The sequence below is a fragment of the Vigna radiata genome, chromosome 7 (genome assembly GCF_000741045.1).
Source record: "Vigna radiata var. radiata cultivar VC1973A chromosome 7, Vradiata_ver6, whole genome shotgun sequence".
Lineage (NCBI taxonomy): Eukaryota > Viridiplantae > Streptophyta > Magnoliopsida > Fabales > Fabaceae > Vigna > Vigna radiata.
This window is the reverse complement of record NC_028357.1, coordinates 38,283,063-38,303,101: the sequence shown is the minus strand read 5'-3', so window position 1 is coordinate 38,303,101 and position 20,039 is coordinate 38,283,063.

Genomic DNA, 20,039 nt, shown 5'->3' with positions numbered 1-20,039 from the left:
TTCTCGAAGAGTGTGTGAGTGAGGACAAAGCACACTGGAAAGCCTCGTGTTGATGTGTGGGGGCAGTCAACAATCCCTGTAAGTTGCCGGGATGTTACAAATGGTATCAGAGCCTAGCCTCTCCCAGTACGGTGTGGTTCGAGGACGAACCAGACGGAAGCTGGTGGGCATGTGACACCCGGGCACTGACAAGGGCGGGGAGTGATCGTCGGTGCAAGAAGCATGGTGCAGGGGGCACGGACAAGGAGCGGCTCCTAGCAGGCTTCGAGTGGAAGGGGCACATGGACGAATCGAACATACACCGGAATGAGAGAGATCTNGAGATTGTATAGGTATGAGACTATACAGTTGAAGGATAGCTTAAAGGAATTGATTTGGCTACTCATATCAACAAATGCATTTGCTTTTCGGTAGCCTAACTCATAAGAACTCCATGGTTAAGCGTGCTTAGCCTAGAGTAATTATGGGATGGGTNACCTTNCGGGAAGTTTTCTCGAAGAGTGTGTGAGTGAGGACAAAGCACACTGGAAAGCCTCGTGTTGATGTGTGAGGGCAGTCAACAGTCCCTGTAAGTTGCCGGGGCGTTACATTGGGGGTCTAGACCACTGTTTATGCATTCTCCTAGCGAGTTAGTTAGATCAACGAGAGGTTGGGGGTTTGGACCACTGTCACTTTTATAGCAAGTTGAGTCGTTAAGCGAGACGTCAGGGGTCTGGACTACTGTCTTTGTATTCACACAACGAGCTAGGTCGTTGAGCGAGAGAACTCTAGGCTCGCCTAGCGAGCTTTCGCTGAGCGACTAGTCCAGGGTTGGGTTGTATCTTAGTTTTTAGTATAATTCTTTTTAATGGTTTAAAACTTCTATGATAGTATATATTGTGTAATATGATTGGCTTGAAGTGAAATGTATAAAGTATATGGTTCTAATTATGGTTTCAAAGTCATGAAAGTAAGTTCCAAAGTGGAATCTCTTGGTGAGACTCAAATATGTTTATAATGAACGTAGGGAGCTGAGCCTTGGAGGTTATCTTGAACTCTAATGGTCTCATTCTCAAATAGGGAAGATTGATCCATGTGATGAAGAGTAAGATGAGGTCTTAGTCTTGGGGCTTTCAGTATGATCCAAGGCGTGGAACAGAATAATCTTGTGAGTGTGGTAGGGTGAAACCCTTGGCAATGGTTTTGCAAAGTAATAAAGGCCACCATAAGTGCACAACCCGCCAAAGTTCGACAATCATTCTAAGTCCAGACAATCCAATCTAAGTCATAACATGTTTAGGATGTTTGAAGTTGGTTGTTTTATGTGAATGAGTTATGGTGTTTGATGTATTATAACAATGTATGAATCTTTTTATATCCATTTTACACTTTTGTTTGTACTTGTGTTTATATGTGGCTATATTCTTTGATTAGCTATGATTATCTTGTAGGTGTGAATAGAGGGAAATGAGATTCTGTTGGAGCATACACTAGATGGAGAGGACGATGCCGTTTAGTTTTCTTTAGACTAGTATTGTAAATAATTTTGGTTATTCTATTTGTATATAAAGTTTAAAATTTATAATTGTTTTTAGATAACAATAAGTTTATACTTTATATTATAGTTTATAACTAATCTATCATATTAAATATGTGATAACTATTATATAATTGACTGCTATATTTTGAGATATTACATAATGTATGTTTTTGTGCCTGTTAGAATGCTATGAAAAAAATAATCGTTTGTTTGATTTTTACGAAAATTACAATCCTTTTGTCTATATGGCTTGAATTTTCATGCTAGGGAGAGAATAAGTTATATTTTCATCGACATGAGAAGTTACAGTTTTTTATTTTTTAATTAAATTAGAATTTTAGAATTATTCACCTGAATATGAAAAATCAATTTAGATATGCTTAGGAATAATTTTCCAATCATAAATTATGATAAACTACGTCACCAAAAATTGTAATATGAATATGATAGGACCAGCAGAAATATAAGAACTTGTTTTGGAGTTCAAATATGACAAGAACACGATAACTATTATCTACGTCATCTTAGTGTGCAGAATTATCATAAGCAACTAATAATATGTTGTGGTGATCTTAATAATAATAAAATGGAGACTATTGTAACAACTATTCAAAGTAATATAAAGAGTTTATAATAATTAGAGTAATGAAAGTTAGAGTAATTGTTATAATATTATAAGTCTTTGTAAAACAACCATTTATATTTTAAGGATTTTTGGAAATAGTGATGTGTAAAATACTTTTATTTTGAAAATGTATTGTAAAATTAAATATGTAATATATGAATTTTATCCAGAAATGGATAAGGATGCATTTGGTATGTAGGGACTAAGGGGTCAGATTCAGTGGATAGGAGGAAACTACACTGCACAAAAACAACAACTAACTTTCTCCTAAAAAAATAACCCTCTCATAAATCATCTCTCATTCTTATTCTCATGATTATATAAATATACATAATAATTTTTATTTTTTATTTTCTTAAGTGTGATTTTTCTATTAATTAAAAAATTAATTAGTAATTTTATGATTTATCTACTTTTTATTATTTACTCAATTAAATTTTAATATTTATTAAATATTTTTTAATTTGATATTTTTTCACAGTAAAAGTTTGGTTCACCTAGTATTTGAAATCTCTTATATGTTTTTTCTTTCTTTTTCTCCCTTCACCTTACTTTATATCTTTCTACCTTTCAACACCTTCCTCTCGTTACTTCTTTCAGGCATATATAAAGAAACAAAATTGAGATTCTAAAATTTAAATTTTAAAATGTATCACCTTGTTCTGTTGTACCTTGTTCTGTTGTGGTTATAATTTTGATTTTAGAATTGTACAAACTTATTAACCTTTTGATGCACCTGGAATTTTATATGCTAAAATTGATGCAAAATGAATATTCATTAGAAGATAGATAAAGGTTGAGGAAGGTGATAGGAGGTGAAGGGAGTGGAGAGATGTGATTGGAGGTGAAAGAAGATAAAGGAAAGTAGAGGAAGAAAAAAAAAACTTAAATACTTTTTTGTATCTATTTTGTTGACTTTGTTTAATATGATATTTTTTTTTATATTCAATGTAGTCTCAATTTTAGTAATTTAAGTTTTATTATTTGGTTCTTTTTCATGATATCATTTAAATTGTTAACGACAGACATACACATTAACAATATTTGAATAAGTTGTTTGAATTTTTTCTTACGTGACCCATCCAACACATGTTGTCACATCATCATATTTAATCTCCTAACACATCAAACCCTATTCATCCTGTGAACCCCACACACCTTCATTACACAATGCCGACGAGACGCCATCTTCATTCAAAACGCAAACCACACCTACTCATCGTTAGAACATGCAACGTTAATCTCACTTATTGCGAGTCACTAACTCAACCAGACCCAAAACGAACCAACACTGTAAGCAAACCTATGTCCATTGTGTCACCACCATAAATCTCCTCCATATAAAACCCCAATCTCACCTCCTCTAAGCAAAGATTCATTGTGAATCAACCACCATGAGAGCAGTGGAGATCTGAGATCGTGAATCGACCTTGTGAGATTTGTGCATGGAGATCAGTGGTTCGAAAGGATTTAGGATTTCATGATTTAGGACTTCCTTGCACGATGCATGGTCAATATGTGTATGTAGGCGTTTCGTTGTTGTTCACAAGGTGGTTCGATGAGCATGACTGTGGTGGTGTGTGAAAATGGCTTGTGAGTTGGTTCTCACAATGAGACAATTTAAACTTGCGATGGAGATTAACATTGCATGTTATGGAGAGATGCTGGGTGGTTCGCATTTTGGACAAAGATGGCGTGTCGGCTACGTTGTGCAATGGAGGTACGTAGTGATTAACAGTAATGGATAGGGTTTCTGATGTGTCAGGAGATTGAAGATGGTGATGTGACAATGTGTACATTGTGCTAGACAAGGCACATAAGAAAAAATCAAACAATTTATTCAACGTAGTACATTTTATCATTAACAATTTAGACGTTGTCATAAAAAAAAAATCAAATTGAACATGAATTACTAAAATTAAAACCACATTAAACATTCGAACAAAATAATTCTTACATTAAACAAAATCGATCAAAATAAAAAAAAAATATTTAAGCTAAAAAACATATAAACCCAAAATAAAAGATAAATATACGTTGACACAAAATTAATTTAAAATAAACATCAAATTGATTTTATTTAATAAATATTAAGACTCAAATGAATACAAAAAATATAAAAACTAAAATAAAACATAACATAAATATAAAAACAAATTATTTAAATTTAAATATATAATTTTTTAATTAGAATAATATATAATTTCTTATTATTTCTGATCTTAAGTTGAATAAAACAATATAAGTAGGATTAATAATTGCATATTGTCTTTTTAAATATTAAAACTTCAATCCTTGAAAAATGTGTAAAGAAGATGAAAAATAAATACATATTTAAACTATTTTTCTCTTAACTACTAAATAATACGAGAGTGTTAAAATATATCAAAAGCAAGTTTGAAGAAAACAGTTTAAGAAACTTTGAATCGATAAACAATTGTAAGTCTAAAAAATCCTTTAACGTCAGATGTTAATCATGTAGAGAATCGAAAATGCGTAATGGCTAAATAGAAGGATGTGACGTGCAAATCAAGATAATCTCAATTACCTTATCCATTCACCTCTGCCTAAACCTCAATGCAACAATGGTTGCATTTTCCAACCAGATAAGTGCAAAAGTTTAATGGCCAAGCAAGATCAAAACCAGAAAAAAAGAAAAAGTTGTTCACATACAATGACCATCATTCATGACATCATTCGGACGCGTAAAAAACTATGATGTTAAACAAACTTACAATAAAAAATGAAAAATTATTAACTCATTAAAAAAATGTACTGTAACATTCAATCATCAAATGTACCATTGAGGTTTTTGTAAGTGGATGAGAAAGAAATAGAAGAAGATTGATTTGTACGTAATAAACAGGAATTTTATGATTATGCTATTAGGATAAAATTGATAAATATTTTAATTTTGAGATGAATATTTAAGAAAAAAAAAAGAATTTGTATTTTTCAAACATTTATTGAAATATTTAATTTTTCAAAGGTGATATGAATGGTTGTTCAATAGTCATAAATATTTAATTTTCAAGAATCTTTTCAACAAAATTCCTACATGCTTTTAAACTTGTTGAGGATTTGTTCCTATAGTATGTAGTAACATTTTTCGTCTTTTCTTAGACAACGATTTAGAGTATTGAAGTCATTCTTTTTTTTCTTTCATGTTTATCGTATGTTATCACACGTATGCCTTCTCTTAGGCAGTTATTCAAAGTATCAAGATTATTCTTTTTTCTTTTTCAAGTGTCTTGATTGGAGAATTTTTTATTTTTAGGGTTTCTTTCTTCTGTTCATCCATGACTTCTTCTACTGTTGTCTCTTCTGACCTCTCTTTTGTCACCATTGCGTTCGATCCATCCATATATGCTTTTTTTACCATGGAAAAGATGTTTTTGTTAGTTTATTTATAGTCATGATGACTCTTCAAAATGACATCTTTATCCACTAGATGTCATCAATGCATTCCTTAACTGCGATTTGCAAGAAAAGATCATGGAGCAACCTTCCAGATTTGTTGCCTAAGATTCTAAGTTGGAATTTCATCTTCTATGTAGTCTTTACAAATCATTATCAATTTTGTGTCACGTGTAGAAGCATATATTTTTACTAAGTCTTTATTTATTAGTAACTATCTATCTTATCTTTATTTTTTATCTTTAGTTGGTTTGTTATCATTTCTTATTTTTATTTTGGACTTAACTCATATTTCTTCTATTATAAATACAATACCCTATGTGTACATTTAACGGAGATTAATTTCATACATAGTTTTCAATATATTCAACAATTTAAAAAATAAAAATTTTACAAATTCAAATGTAATATTTAAAAATAATTTTAAACAATTTAAAACAAATAAATTTAAAATTTAAAACAAATTTAAATAAAGTTTAATGTAAAATATATAGCATCCTAAAAATATAATATTAAACTATAGAGGAATTATCACATAATTAGATGCGTTACATATTCTAGTAGTTAAAAGTTAAATTATTTCAATTCAATCAAATTGGTTGAAGTTATTCTTATTTTGGAACAAAATACCCATAGCTATGTATAATAAATGAAGAAAAACAACTCAATTAGAACCAGTATTATTAATGGGATTAAAACTCCCTTATTAGGAGGGTTGTTCTAGGGTGTCAATAGTCCCACGTTGCATAAGAGTGTAATTTAAAATTGAAACATAGGAAAATTTTTAGAAATGAGAGTTTGAATAGAGTTTTTAAATTTTTTTGAAAATAAGTGTTTAAATACTTTTAAAAATGAAAGTAATAAAGCAAACTTATTTTGTAGTAGTTCACTCCAAATTAAACATTCATAGAGTTTCACTAATCTTTCAAAAATATTACAACCAGTTTAACCACTTCTAGTTTACAACTAATTCACTAAATATTACAACCAGTTTAACCACTTCTAGTTTTACAACTAATTCACTGGTTATACGAGTTTTCCCACTCTTGATATCTCACTAATTGCCAAGACCGTTTAACTTCACTAAGTTAAACAACCAAGTGTTTTAATTCAATTTTGAATATACAAACACACACAAAAAATGTGTTTTTAGAAAATAAATACAAATTATAATTCTCGTAGAGAAGATAAGATTTCAATATAAATAAATCTGAAGATTTGAAATAAACTTTTATTTTTCAAAGACAGTGCTAGATGATGAAAGCTTCAGAGAGAAAGGCATCATAAAATTCAGTGTGTATACCTCTTATATTCTCTTCATGTAATCCTCTTTAGATAGACTTCTTCGAAAAATATCTGTTACTCAAAAGCATTGACTTTTTCGTGATTGGTAGCCTTTTGGTACGAAGTGAAATGGTATGCGTTTTTGTAGAGATAGCTTGTACAAATGAGAAGAGAGTGCAAAGCACTTGAAGAAACATTCCTATAATGTCTTCCTATCTCTTAACGTTCTTCTAATTCAATGTAGAACATTTGAGAAAACTTTGTACTTTTGTGATCTGCACAGATAAAGAGAACACAACACAACAAAAAAAAGTACTATACATACATGCATTTAATACGTTAGAAGTTAAGCGTTTAGGCAAAGTATGTATACTTAGTGTTTAAATAAGTTTTGTTTTTAGAGTAACGTAGAACATTTAGGATAATATTTATATGATTTCATTGTTTAGCAAGCTTATCATAGACGATTCATTTTTATTAGATGCTTGTTAAACAATGTTTATTAAACTTCAAAACACATGTTGCTAGACGATCTTATTTTAACAAAAGCACATTCCTCTTTCAAATTTTTGAGACATTAAGAACAAAACTATTAATGAGTTACAAACTTCAAAGCAAACAATACTTTAAATGCGGTGATTGAACTTAATGATTAGATCGTAACAAAAATCAATCAAATCACTTATTGTATTTTGAAGAATTTACTAATGACATAGAATTGTAGGCAAACAAGACTTAGTTTATAGAAATCCAGTTAATGAAAAATTCACTAGCTTTGATTGTTAGATTAATCAAATTTTTTAGACAAATTATTTAATTTAAACTCTAAGTGACGTGGTCACTAGACAAGTCAATTCTCACCTGATAGAATTCAAATAATTAAAAATTTATGAATTTTAGTTATTGAACATGTTAATGAAGAGAATGAGAAAAAAAAATGAGATAACTGTAAAAAAAATGAGTTAAAAGTGATATATGATGATGAATGATAACGAACCAAGAAAAAAAAAAGAAGAAAACGAAAATGAATTAAGAGAAAGAGGAAAAAAAAACCAAATTATGATATATTTAAAAAGTTTATCGATAGATATTTATTTATAAATAATTAATATCAAATTTAAAATGTCAATAATTATTAATACATTTTTATTATTAATTATTACTTATATATTTTCTTATTTGTCGATAAAATTTATAAATGAATATTTTATTAAAAATTTATAAATTATTTGCTTCACCAATAAAAAATTTATATTTACTAACAATTTTTATTTGTCAATAAATCCATTTTTTAAGTGATTATTGGATGGTGCCAAGAGCATGCAGTATGTGAATTGTCTTCATCCTAACGAAGTGCTATCCAGCACATAATCTGCATGTGTAATCTTAAAAGGCTTTATCACACAGTTCATATAAAATGACATTTCTATACGTTAAATGGCTTAAAAACTAATCAATATTATCATAATCTAATTATGAGTTTAAGTTCTACATTAAATATAAATAAAAAAGTAAAACACTGTGTAAAAATAAAAATCAATTTTAAATAAAAAATAATATCTATCCTTTGTATAATTAAACCAAAATATTATTAATATTTATATAACTCACAGGTAATTTCTTTCTCGATTGATCTAACGTTAACAAGTCAAAGTTAATACTCATAATTTCATATTTGATATTTCGAATTATGTTAAATCATTTCATAAAATAAATAATTGGAAAAAGAAACACCGAACACGGTTAACCCATTGAATTTGAAAAAACTTTTAGTGCTTAAAGGTTTAAATTTTTTTTTACTTAAGTTAAAGTTTTGATGTTCAGTTTAGTTCCGGTTTTTAAAAATGTCAGTTTTTAGTTTCTGTTTTTTTTGGTTCTTATGATATATTTTTCATATCATAAAGACTAAAAATTTAACTGATTTAATACATTTTTATATCATAAAAACTAAAGGTTGACATTTTTAAAAACAAAAACTAAACTGAACATCAAAACTTAAGTTAGAGAATAAAAAATTCACACCTTGATTTAATCAAAATATCCTCTCCTCTTCAATGAGATTAACTTTGAATTTTAAATCTGCAGAATATTTATCCCTTATATTTCTAGAAGCATTGTACTTTATAATTTTAAATTTGAAGTTGATCTGACACGAATGCATAATGGAAATAAAGTGTGACATGGACATTCTCCTTATCCACATAACAGAAAAAGGAAGATCTAAGAATGCCATATATAGTTTAATTAATTTAATATTTTCATTTTTTAAACAAAGATATATTTTTAATTTTTTTTAAGTTATATTTACGTAGAATGGTGTTGATTTAAAAATAAGAGTATTTCAAAATAATAGTGTTGAATAACATTCACAGAATAGAAAATTTTTGTATATTTAAGTAAATAGATAAGAGAAATGTTAACCAGTGTCTCAAAAATATTGTTTAAGATATAATTAATTATTTGATTCTATTATATTTAGGTTAAAATCTGAAATAATTATTTTCATTAATTAAAATAAAATACAAATTTATATGATAGAATGTTTAAAAACAACTTCTTTTTTATTTTTGTTTGTTACTTTATATGTTAATTTACATTTTTGTATGTTTAATTATATTTTAATTTTTAATAATATTAAAATAAAAAATAACGGTTAAAAAAGTTAAAATTAAAATTATTTTACTATTTAATTATTTTTTAATATTTTTTATATCAATTAAATATATTATCAATTATAATTATATAATATTTATAAATATTTTTTTTTCTAATAAAGTAAAACTGCATTATTGAAGTTAGAATTTATTTAAAGTCAAAATTAATTATAATTTTTTGTAAAATTTAATATTTAATAATTACTCTTAAACTAGTTAGCAGAACCAATAGATAATATCACAAAAACAATACTAATTTATATAATATAAATATATTTTCCAATGGTGGGTTAAAAATGTGTGGTCTCTTTTAAATAAAATCTTTTGCATTTATCAGAGAGAGAAATCGAATCTCTTACACGTATTAAAAGATTCACGAGGATTTGAATTTTCCAGTAAATTGTTGATTTGAAAGTTAGTTTCTCTGTCGGTAGGATTTAAAAAAAAAATCAAAACCTTGAGCTATTTAATTTCAACCATGAAAAATATTAATTGCTTTTAATTTGAGATAATTAATTAAATTATAATTTGATTTTAATATTTTTTTTAAAGATCGTAAGACATATGCATTTTAATATAAGTATATCCTTTAATCAATATTTTTTTTTACGGATAATATGACATCCCGAAAATATAGTATAAACCATATCATAAAATATATACATATAATAATATCACACATCAGTTGACTAGGAGAAACTATTAAAATATAATTCTATAGAGAAAATTACAGAATTAAAACCTTAAGAAAGGAGGTACATCTAAACCGAACGGTTCTATCAAGGAGACTACTATAGTACGGTTAGTAAGGAAACTATACAAGTCGATCGGTCATGCACCACATGAGTTTCTTCCTCCAACACTTCTTCCAAAAAGACCACCTTGCATTCTGCTCACATCCATTGGATGATCATTGCAGTGAAGAGAATGACTGAACGGATAATTATCGAGCGGGAAATATAGACATGACAGGAAAAATAAGGGTAAGTTTATGTAATTTAATTAGTCCAATTAAATATATCAACTAAATAGAGGTAAAATAAGTAATACAAACATATTCACTTATACAATCATCATATAATGCATTTCATACAATAAACCGAACGCATCAGACATTAAGACCGACCACTTTGACTATGTCCGAACTGTATGAATATGTAGCTATGGTCGTTCTTGCATCCGTGGGTGGTAACCTGGAATAAACCATTAGTATTACCGCAACATGGATAACCCTTGAGCTTGCCACACGAGGTTAGCCCGTTAAAACACCTTAGGTCAAGGTTGTACACACCGCCCAAGTTAGAGCCTCCTGCCATTCTCACCACATGCATCACTCTCTCTAGTGAGCATTAGAATATCAGGATGAACACTAATATAAAGCTGACCATATTCATACTTTACCACTCAATATCAATCATTCATATTGTATGAGCTGTGTAGCTCGACGTTTTTAGCACCCGGTGTGGTGTAGTAACTGGCATTCACTCATCAGCTGCCACCCGAGGTTAGTCTGAAAATGACCATCTGGTCTTATGATCGCGGACCTCCTGCCATTCCCACACATGAATTATCCTCCTCTACATGAGAAGGCGTAATCACGGAATATCAGGAACAAAACGACAACAGAGTCTGACCACGTTCATACTTTACCATTCAAAATCAAACATGAGATATTCCTCCTCGAAATTCTCTTTCATAACCATATGTTTCAAATTCATATTTACCATCATACTCATACTTTAAACAATCAAACTAAACCATATGGTCAAACAATCATCATGAGTAAGACTTTTAAAGAAGGGATACAATATCCTAGGAACATGACCAAACGGTAAAAACGTCCTAGTCTCAGAAATCTTGACGAAAACGGTCAAACAACTGTTTAACTCTAGAGAAAGCCGAAAACTATTTAAAACCGAGCGTATAGAAACTTAGACTGAGTATTTTACATCTTTAGCCGAAAGATTTAAATTACAAGAAGTTCTCTTCAAGAAACCGAGTGCTAGTTCAAGACCGAACACTCTTTGGGAAATAAAGTGTCAATGTAAGACTGAACACTCTTCCAAGGAAATAGTATTAATAAAAAACCGAGCACATTAAAGACTAAGTGTTAGTCTAAGACCGAGCACTTAAATGATCAAAATGCTAATCTATGACCGAGCACTTCAAAACCGAGTGTCAGTACAAAACCGACCACTCAACAATTTATTAATATAAGACCGAGCACTTAAATGACAGAAATGCTAGTCCATGACCGAGCACTTCAAAACCGAGTACTCCCAAGACTAAGTACTAGTTTAAGACCGAACACTTAAATGACCGAAATGCTAGTCTATGACCGAGCACTTCAAAACCGAGTATAGTACAAAACCGACCACCCAAAAGTGAATATTATTAATATAAGACCGAACGTTCAGTTTATGACCGAACGTTTTAAACGGATGATATATATATATATATGTATGTATGTATGTATGTATATGTATGTATGTATGTATGTATACATAAATATACATATATATATTAAAATCACAAATGAAACTTTCTTAACTTGTTGGGAATAGCTAGACTAAACAAAGTAGTAAGAGAATCAATATAAGCTTTTATAAGACCGATCGATCATCAATTGATTTCCCTACAGAGAGAATTCAATCAAGACCGAACGTATTGGAAAAAACCGAACAGTCCTAATGACTCTCGGTTACAGTTACAGAATTTTATCAAGTTCAGCAGAGTTACTACTAATTCTACTACTATTAAGTTTTCATACCAGATATCACACAAAATAGCATACAGTACTTCAACAATCAACCATAATCATTTCAATCATATACTATACAATCATCCAACAATGCATAAGAGATATTCATAATTAAATTCTATAAGCTTCCCTTACCTTTATATCCAGAATTCCTAAGCTTTTCCCTGAGACTGCTTTGCTCCTTAAGTTACTCTTATGGCTTCCCAAACTATACAAATTTTTACTATGGAATCAAATAAATACGAACTTTTTCAGGGAGGAATGAAAGACTACATGCAAGCTGAAAACACTTGCATGCCTAGAAGAGTGTAGGAATGTCAAAGGACAAGAAAGGTTTGAACTTACCAGCCCAAACCGAAAACTGATTGGTGCATGTGAAAGAGCTTGCCACTAGGATGCTTCAAACGTTGCCTGAAGAGTGATCAGAACAACAACGAGATCAGAAATTTAGAGAGGTGGAGAGATTTGGAGAGAAGGAGGAGAAAATAGAGGTTTTGGAAATCTGAAGAAGAAAGGTTGCATGCAGAAAATGGCGTCGGTTTTGAAATCCCAGCTAAAATGCAGCCTCAAAAACCGATCGGTCCACTAATCTGCTGCCACCTGTTTTCCACTTTTTGAACTCTAGACCTGCTCCCTGCCATTTGAATCTCGCTCAGCTGAGGTATTTAATGGATGTGACAGCTTGGGATTTCCAATAAATGAGATATTCAATACCGACGTGACAAATAATATACATAATCTTTGATATTACGGATGATGTTTTATTTTTTTACAAAAATCATCCATAAGAACAATTATAATATTAATATTAATAGAACTCTTTATGAGACATTGTATAAGAAAGTGTATGATTTTATCATGTTAAAGCTAAGATAAGAAAAAAGTTATATGTGAACTTAATAAGTTTTAGTAACTTAAAGTGATCAATATAAATATATATTAAAAACGTGTACAAATATAGTATTAAATTATAAATAAAACTATCACATATTTAATGTAATATATTAATTGATAAAAGAAATATAAAGTTATTACAATCACATCAAAATAACTATAAATAAAATTTTATATACATATTAACTAAACAAACCTATATACAAGATAACTAACTAAAGTTACTAGATATCTGTAACTCCTCCATCTAATGTTTGCTCTAGAGAAATCTCATTATCCTTTACTCATACCCATCAGATAACCATCACCAAGAAAAGAAGCAAAGGAAACAAACAAACAAAAATCACAAACAAAAGGGTAAGCTAAATATCAAGACAATTCATGTAATAAATTAATATCACAAGCATTTTACTAAAATTACATAGAACAATTAAATCAAACATCCTAAACATACCAAGACTTAGACTGGACTATCCGAATTTAGAATGAATGTCGAGCTATGACAGGTTGTGCACTTGTAGTGGCCTTTACTGCTTTACAAGTCATTGCCAACAAGTTTCACCCAACCACACTCACAAGGTTAGTCTATTACATGCCTTGGATCACACTGGAAGCATCCAAGACTAAGACCTCTTGCTACTCTCATCACGTGTGTCAATCTTCTCTACTTGAAAATGAAAGACCATTACAGTGTCGGATAATCCCCAAGACTGAGCTCCCTGCATTCATACTAATGATACTTGAAACAATCAACCAAGAATTTCACATTAGAAACTCTTTTAAACTATACTTGAAATACATACATAACCTCAAGAATAAACCATCATATAATTCAATAAACACTTTTACAAAATCCTCAAAGCACTAATATAGTTCAAAGTTATCATAAATCAAAAGAAAAAAAACTCAAAACATATTCTGGACAAGTCACTCAACGCCCAAGCTCTCTAAGCGAATACAGGAACAGTTGATTTTGCTTGCTCGACGGCTATGCTCGCTCAGCTAGACATAGTGTTACTCTAGCGGCTACAATCGCTCAGCGAGATTGCATAGTTCTACAACACGAAAATTGCATAATTTACACCCTTCAACAACTCATGACTTGTTCTATGCATCTTTCCCAACTTCTAACACTCTTATATTAAATTCTAAATTAAATTTGACCTAACCAAATGTATCTAAACCAACTTAAACTCGTTTTAATTTTTTTTGCCATAAGATTTCAATCCAAAAATAACTAAAACCTCACTTTAGAGACCCAAATTAAACTCCACCAGTTTTAGCTCATATTTGGGCAACTTAGGGGTCTGAACAAGTCACAAATGACTTACCAACACCCTTCAAAATGACCATTTTGACACAGAACCTAAAATTCAAAATCTCACTAGTTCAAACCCCTAAAAACTAGTTCTAAACCAAGCTAAACTCCACCTATCAACTACCCAACACTTTTGCATCAAATTTTCTCTTATTTAAACATCAAAGCAGTTCTAAATGACCAAATAACTAACACCCAAACTTATGATTTTTGCTTCCTAACTCTTATATCAAAATTTACATGCTAAAACCCTTTTTTGAGCTTAAAACCTTCTAAAATCATCACATTGACTCATACTAACTTTCCTATCAGATTTATACCAGCTCAAGGTGCTAGCAAGTCTCAAATAACATAGAAGTAGATCTGCAATACCAGATTTCTCCATCCAAACACTATCTCACCAAAATGCATATCTAAACCTCTATTTTTAGGTTTAGAACCTAATAATTTGATCACTACTTACTCTAACCACTTTGAATTCAATTTCAAACCACAATACAACTTCATCACACACAATCATGACAGTATCAAACATCACAATCATTCCATTCTAGGTATGCAAATATCACATTATCATGTATCATTATCTCAACATAAAGAATATTATAACTACTATCATAATTACATTTAATTCATTATGTTTTATACACACACACACAAATTTAACACCACAAACACAATCTAAAACAAAGTCTAGCTTCACTTACCTTAGGAAGAACTCCTACGATTCTAAGAACTTCCAATTGTTGCTTCCACCACAAGGAAGTTTAGAAAATCCTACAAGTCACCAATTGGTGATCGGAATCAAACCTTAGAACCTCAAATTGACCAAGAGTCAAGGAAGAAGCACTTTTGTTACATGCAAAAACAAATTTTGATGCATGATCATAGACCAAAAAATAAAAGGAAAAAGGGTAGAAACTTATTTGCTCTAAACAAAGAACTGACCGGGTAGAATTGGAGATTTCTTCGTCGTGATCTTGTAGATACCTCCTGATCGTTAAACAGATGATCGAGGAGTTAGAACTCTCAGAGAGATGGTAGAGAATTCAAGAGAATAATGTTTAGAGAGAATGTGAGTGTTTAAGATAATGAGAAGAGTTTAAAAATTTATATTTATTTAATCAACTTATTTTTAAATTTTATAATATTTGGTCTCATTATTTTTAAACATTTACCAATTATAATATTATATTTTCTAGGTTCTTACCTTCATAAATAAATTAAAAATATATCTCTTAAACAATAATAATAATGATAACATTTTAATAGAACCTTGATTATTATATCAGAGAGTAAAAAAAAAAATATCTCTTAAACAATAATAATAATGATAACATTTTAATAGAACCTTGATTATTATATCAGAGAGTAAAAAAAAGCTAGATACATACAAAATAGTGTAAGAGTTTTTATTAGTGAACAAAAGTTTTATGCAAAGAAAAGAAAACAATACTTGGAATGTGATACCAAAGAGTGTGTTCTTTAAAGTTACAATCATCGTATATATGTAGGTCCAATTATTAAATCAAGGAAGTTAACTTTTTAAATCTATTGAAACTTATCAAAATAGGAACGGTTAAACACATCATATCGATAAATGATAATTAGTTAATGTGTTTTTACATTGTAATTAGTATGTTGAAGGATGTCAACTTCCTGCTTATAATGTTATTCAATAGAAAAAAAAATTAATAGAAAATTATGAGTAGAAAAATCAAATATTTGAGTTTCATTTTAAAAATCATTATTATTAATTTTTTTACTTCTTTTTAGGTTTTTGAACAATTTGTTATTTTTTTTATAATCATAATTCATACATATATCCTAGTTTTTATAATCATAATTTACCATAAAGATCCTTGTGCGTGAGTACAACAATTTTATTTGATCAAAATTTTCATTTAAGTAAATTTGTCTTTATTATTTTTATTGATTCAATATTTTGAAGTTATGTTTGCATGAATGAGATGTTTCTTTCGTGTGATTCAATTGGACTAAAAATAAATCTATGTTTGTCTAAGATGGTTAAGATTTGTTTAGATAATTTATTTGAGTTTTTTTTTTTTTTATATAGTTCTTGTATTTTGTGAGAGTAGAAACTTTTGAAACTTTTTTAGAGTAAAAAATTTTGGTCCATGTAATCTAGCTCATTTTCTAAAAGTTAGATGAATTGATTGTAGGGATGATGAGATCATCACAATTGAATCTAGTTGTTTGATGGATTTTAGTATATGATGATTGGTGAATGTTTAAATGAGTAATTTGAATCAAAAGTTGTGTTTTTGAGAGTAGAGAATGAGTTTGATAACTAAGTTAAATTAATTCAATTGAATGCTATTTTAGAACTACGTATATCATATTTAGTACAAGAAATGAAAAGTAAAACCCAATTTGAACTAATTTGATATGCGATTTTGATGTTGAGTTTTATGAATTATATAAACACGATAGGTGAGCCATCCATTTAGTTGGCTAAATTCAAGATTTTAAAATCCAAAGGGCTCAACTCAACAACATTGTCTCGTTGGATGAGCCTTCAATAAGGCTCCCATTTTTTTGGGTCGCTGATAAAACCAATTGTTCACTAATTAAAACTCATTTTTATAAAAGTTTAAGAGCTTAAGGTGGCTTGGTCACTGTGTGAGTCTAGCTTTGTCAAGCAAAAGTATTTGGTAAGAACTTCAGTACTTGGTCACTCAATAACTTAACTATCTTATTAAGCGTAATTTATTTAATTAAAATTCAAAGAGCTTAAAATGGATTGATTGTTAAGAAAGCTAACTTCAAGAGGTGTCTCGCCAGGTGAGTGAGTACCCTTGTTGGGCGAGCCTTTTATAATAAAACTCCCATAGTTGTCTCGTTTGGGAGCTTGTTGAGCAAAAATAACTTTTTTTAAGGAGTGAAAGTTGTGTTTTGAATGTCTAAAATGTGTTTAAAGGGTTTAAGTGGTAGTGAATGATGAATTGTATGATATTATTGATTTAAATGTGGTTAATTGAACTAAAGTTTATAATGATTTGATATAAGGATGTATTTATGAATGATTATGTAATGAGTAATTGAAATGTGATATTTGGTATGATATGAACATAGTTATTTTCAAGGAGAAAATATAATGTTGAGATCTTCTCGGTTGTGTGATTAAATAGGGATTTTGAAATGTGATGTCATAAATAAAAGACACTTTTACCAAGTGTTTCTTTACGAGATTGATGCAATAAGCTGAGCATTCAGTTATTAGAAAGTCACTTTAGTTGTCTTTCATCAAAAGTTGATAGAAGAAAGGTGCAAGTGGAAGATATTTATCAATAAACATCAAGAAGAAAATCGAGAAAAACAAAGCAGTCAACCTAAAAGTTTAATGGATGGTAATTGTTTAGACCATGGGAACTTTAAAATTGTATGGTAGTTATTTGTGGCTAGATTTAAATTTGAATTCAACTCTTGTAATCATTGAGAAGTATAAATAAATTTATTTTGTATTCTATAAGAGTGACAAATTGTGGAAAAAATCATGGAAAATGATACTTTGACTTCTCTGACATCACAAAATTTTGACACTAATGAGGTGTTAGTTTTTCATTGGTTGAAGTTTAAAAAGTTAAAAAAAAATAAAAATGACAGACCAATTAAATACTTACACCTCATTAGTGTCAAAATTGTGTCATGTCAAAGGAGTCAAAATATCATTTTCCAAAAATCATACATTTTGAAACACTGTGAATAGAAAAATAATTAAACCAATATTAATTGTTACAATTTGGATTATCGTTTTCATTAGTTTTTGTTACAAATTTCTTTATTTTCCTTAGTTATTTATTTTCTGCAAATTACTTTAACCATTTAATATTATATCGTATTCCCCTCTATTTGTTTCCATCTTTTGAATTTGATTACATTTATTTTTTACTTCATTAATTTATTATTATATTCAATCACCATCTTTACCAAAAACAGAAAAAAGAATTCAAATATACAAAAACATTAATAGATTATTTGTAAGATACTTATGAAAGTTCACTTAAAAAAAATTGAATTTACTAAACGTGTGAGTAAAATTGTTGCATGAGATTAATAACTATTACATGAAATTAATGTTTTGCATCAAGACCGAAACATAAACTGCACCCCAATTAGGATTGTTAATACTGTGATGAAGAACCCATATCAAAGAGGTTTAATAATTAAATACAAGTAAAGAAATTGATTAAACTAAATATCCAAGAAACATCTGTATTTAGATAATTAAAGATAATATAATTGATAAATAGTTCAGAGAAGCTAGATTTAAAAGATAAAAGACTGTAAGAGTAATTTTCAATTAAAAATAAATATTATGTTTTTAGTTTTCGAAATCGTGGTAGTGTCATAGGTTATTTATAAGATGAATTGTTCTAATATATGATTTAATAATGTACCATTATTCATTCTCATTGAATGTGATTTGATATGATAATGGCTTAGGTAGTGCTGTATGAGACCCCACACCCATTACTACATTAGAATTATGAAGTCTCCTGATTTCTAAATCATTGAAAAGAGCAAAAATTGAATTAATTTTTAGAAGATAGAAAATGAAATATTTTTTTTCAAATAATGACAATAAAATTAAATGCAAAGAATAAAATAAATTAGTAAAAGTATAATGTTATGTTAAAAATATTTATTTGTGTGACAGTTCTCCTAATAATTAATGCACCATTATTAATTGTAAATAGATATCACGTGGGATGGAAAATAGGAACAAGTGGGCTACTATAAACATATTATTTTGAGGTTAGTGTCCATTTCAATTTTACTTTTATTTTTATATATATATGGCCACACATTAAATATGTGTATCTGATATTTATTAAAATTAATAAAAATTAAATATAATTAAATTAAATATATATTGTATTTAATATATAATAAATAATATATTTAAATTTACATAAATATCACATTAATAACATGAAATACAAATTTTACAAAACATTAAATACATACATTATATTATTAGATATTTTTCAACAACATAAGTGATGTGACTAAAACTAGTAAAACAGGATGGCCTCGAATAGTCTCTAATATTAATTGTGCCAAATTGGATAAGAAAAACAAAATGAGTCTTGGCGGATTTAATTCATCAATGGCTGGATGAACCTAATTTTTAAAAGTAATAATTATAATTTAAAGATTAATAAATATTATTTTATTGTATCTATCTATAACATAGAAAAATTAAAATTTGAAATTAGAATTATTTAAATTACGTAAATTAAAAAATAAATTAATTTGATTTTTCAATTTAAAATTATCTTAATTTAAAAAAAAAAGTATCTATTCTTAAAGTAATTTGTTGAAGGGTAGTCGGCACCCAAAAAAAGTGGAAGGGACACCAATTCTTAAATCAGATCTTTATGACCTTTGAATTTAGTAGCTTATAAGATTGGATCTAGAAATGCCAACTTGATATAAAATAACGATTCAAACTAAAAATCAACCACACATTACATGTTACACATTATATGTTGAAATATAATATTTTCATATTTTTTAATTTTTTAATTCACTTCACATTA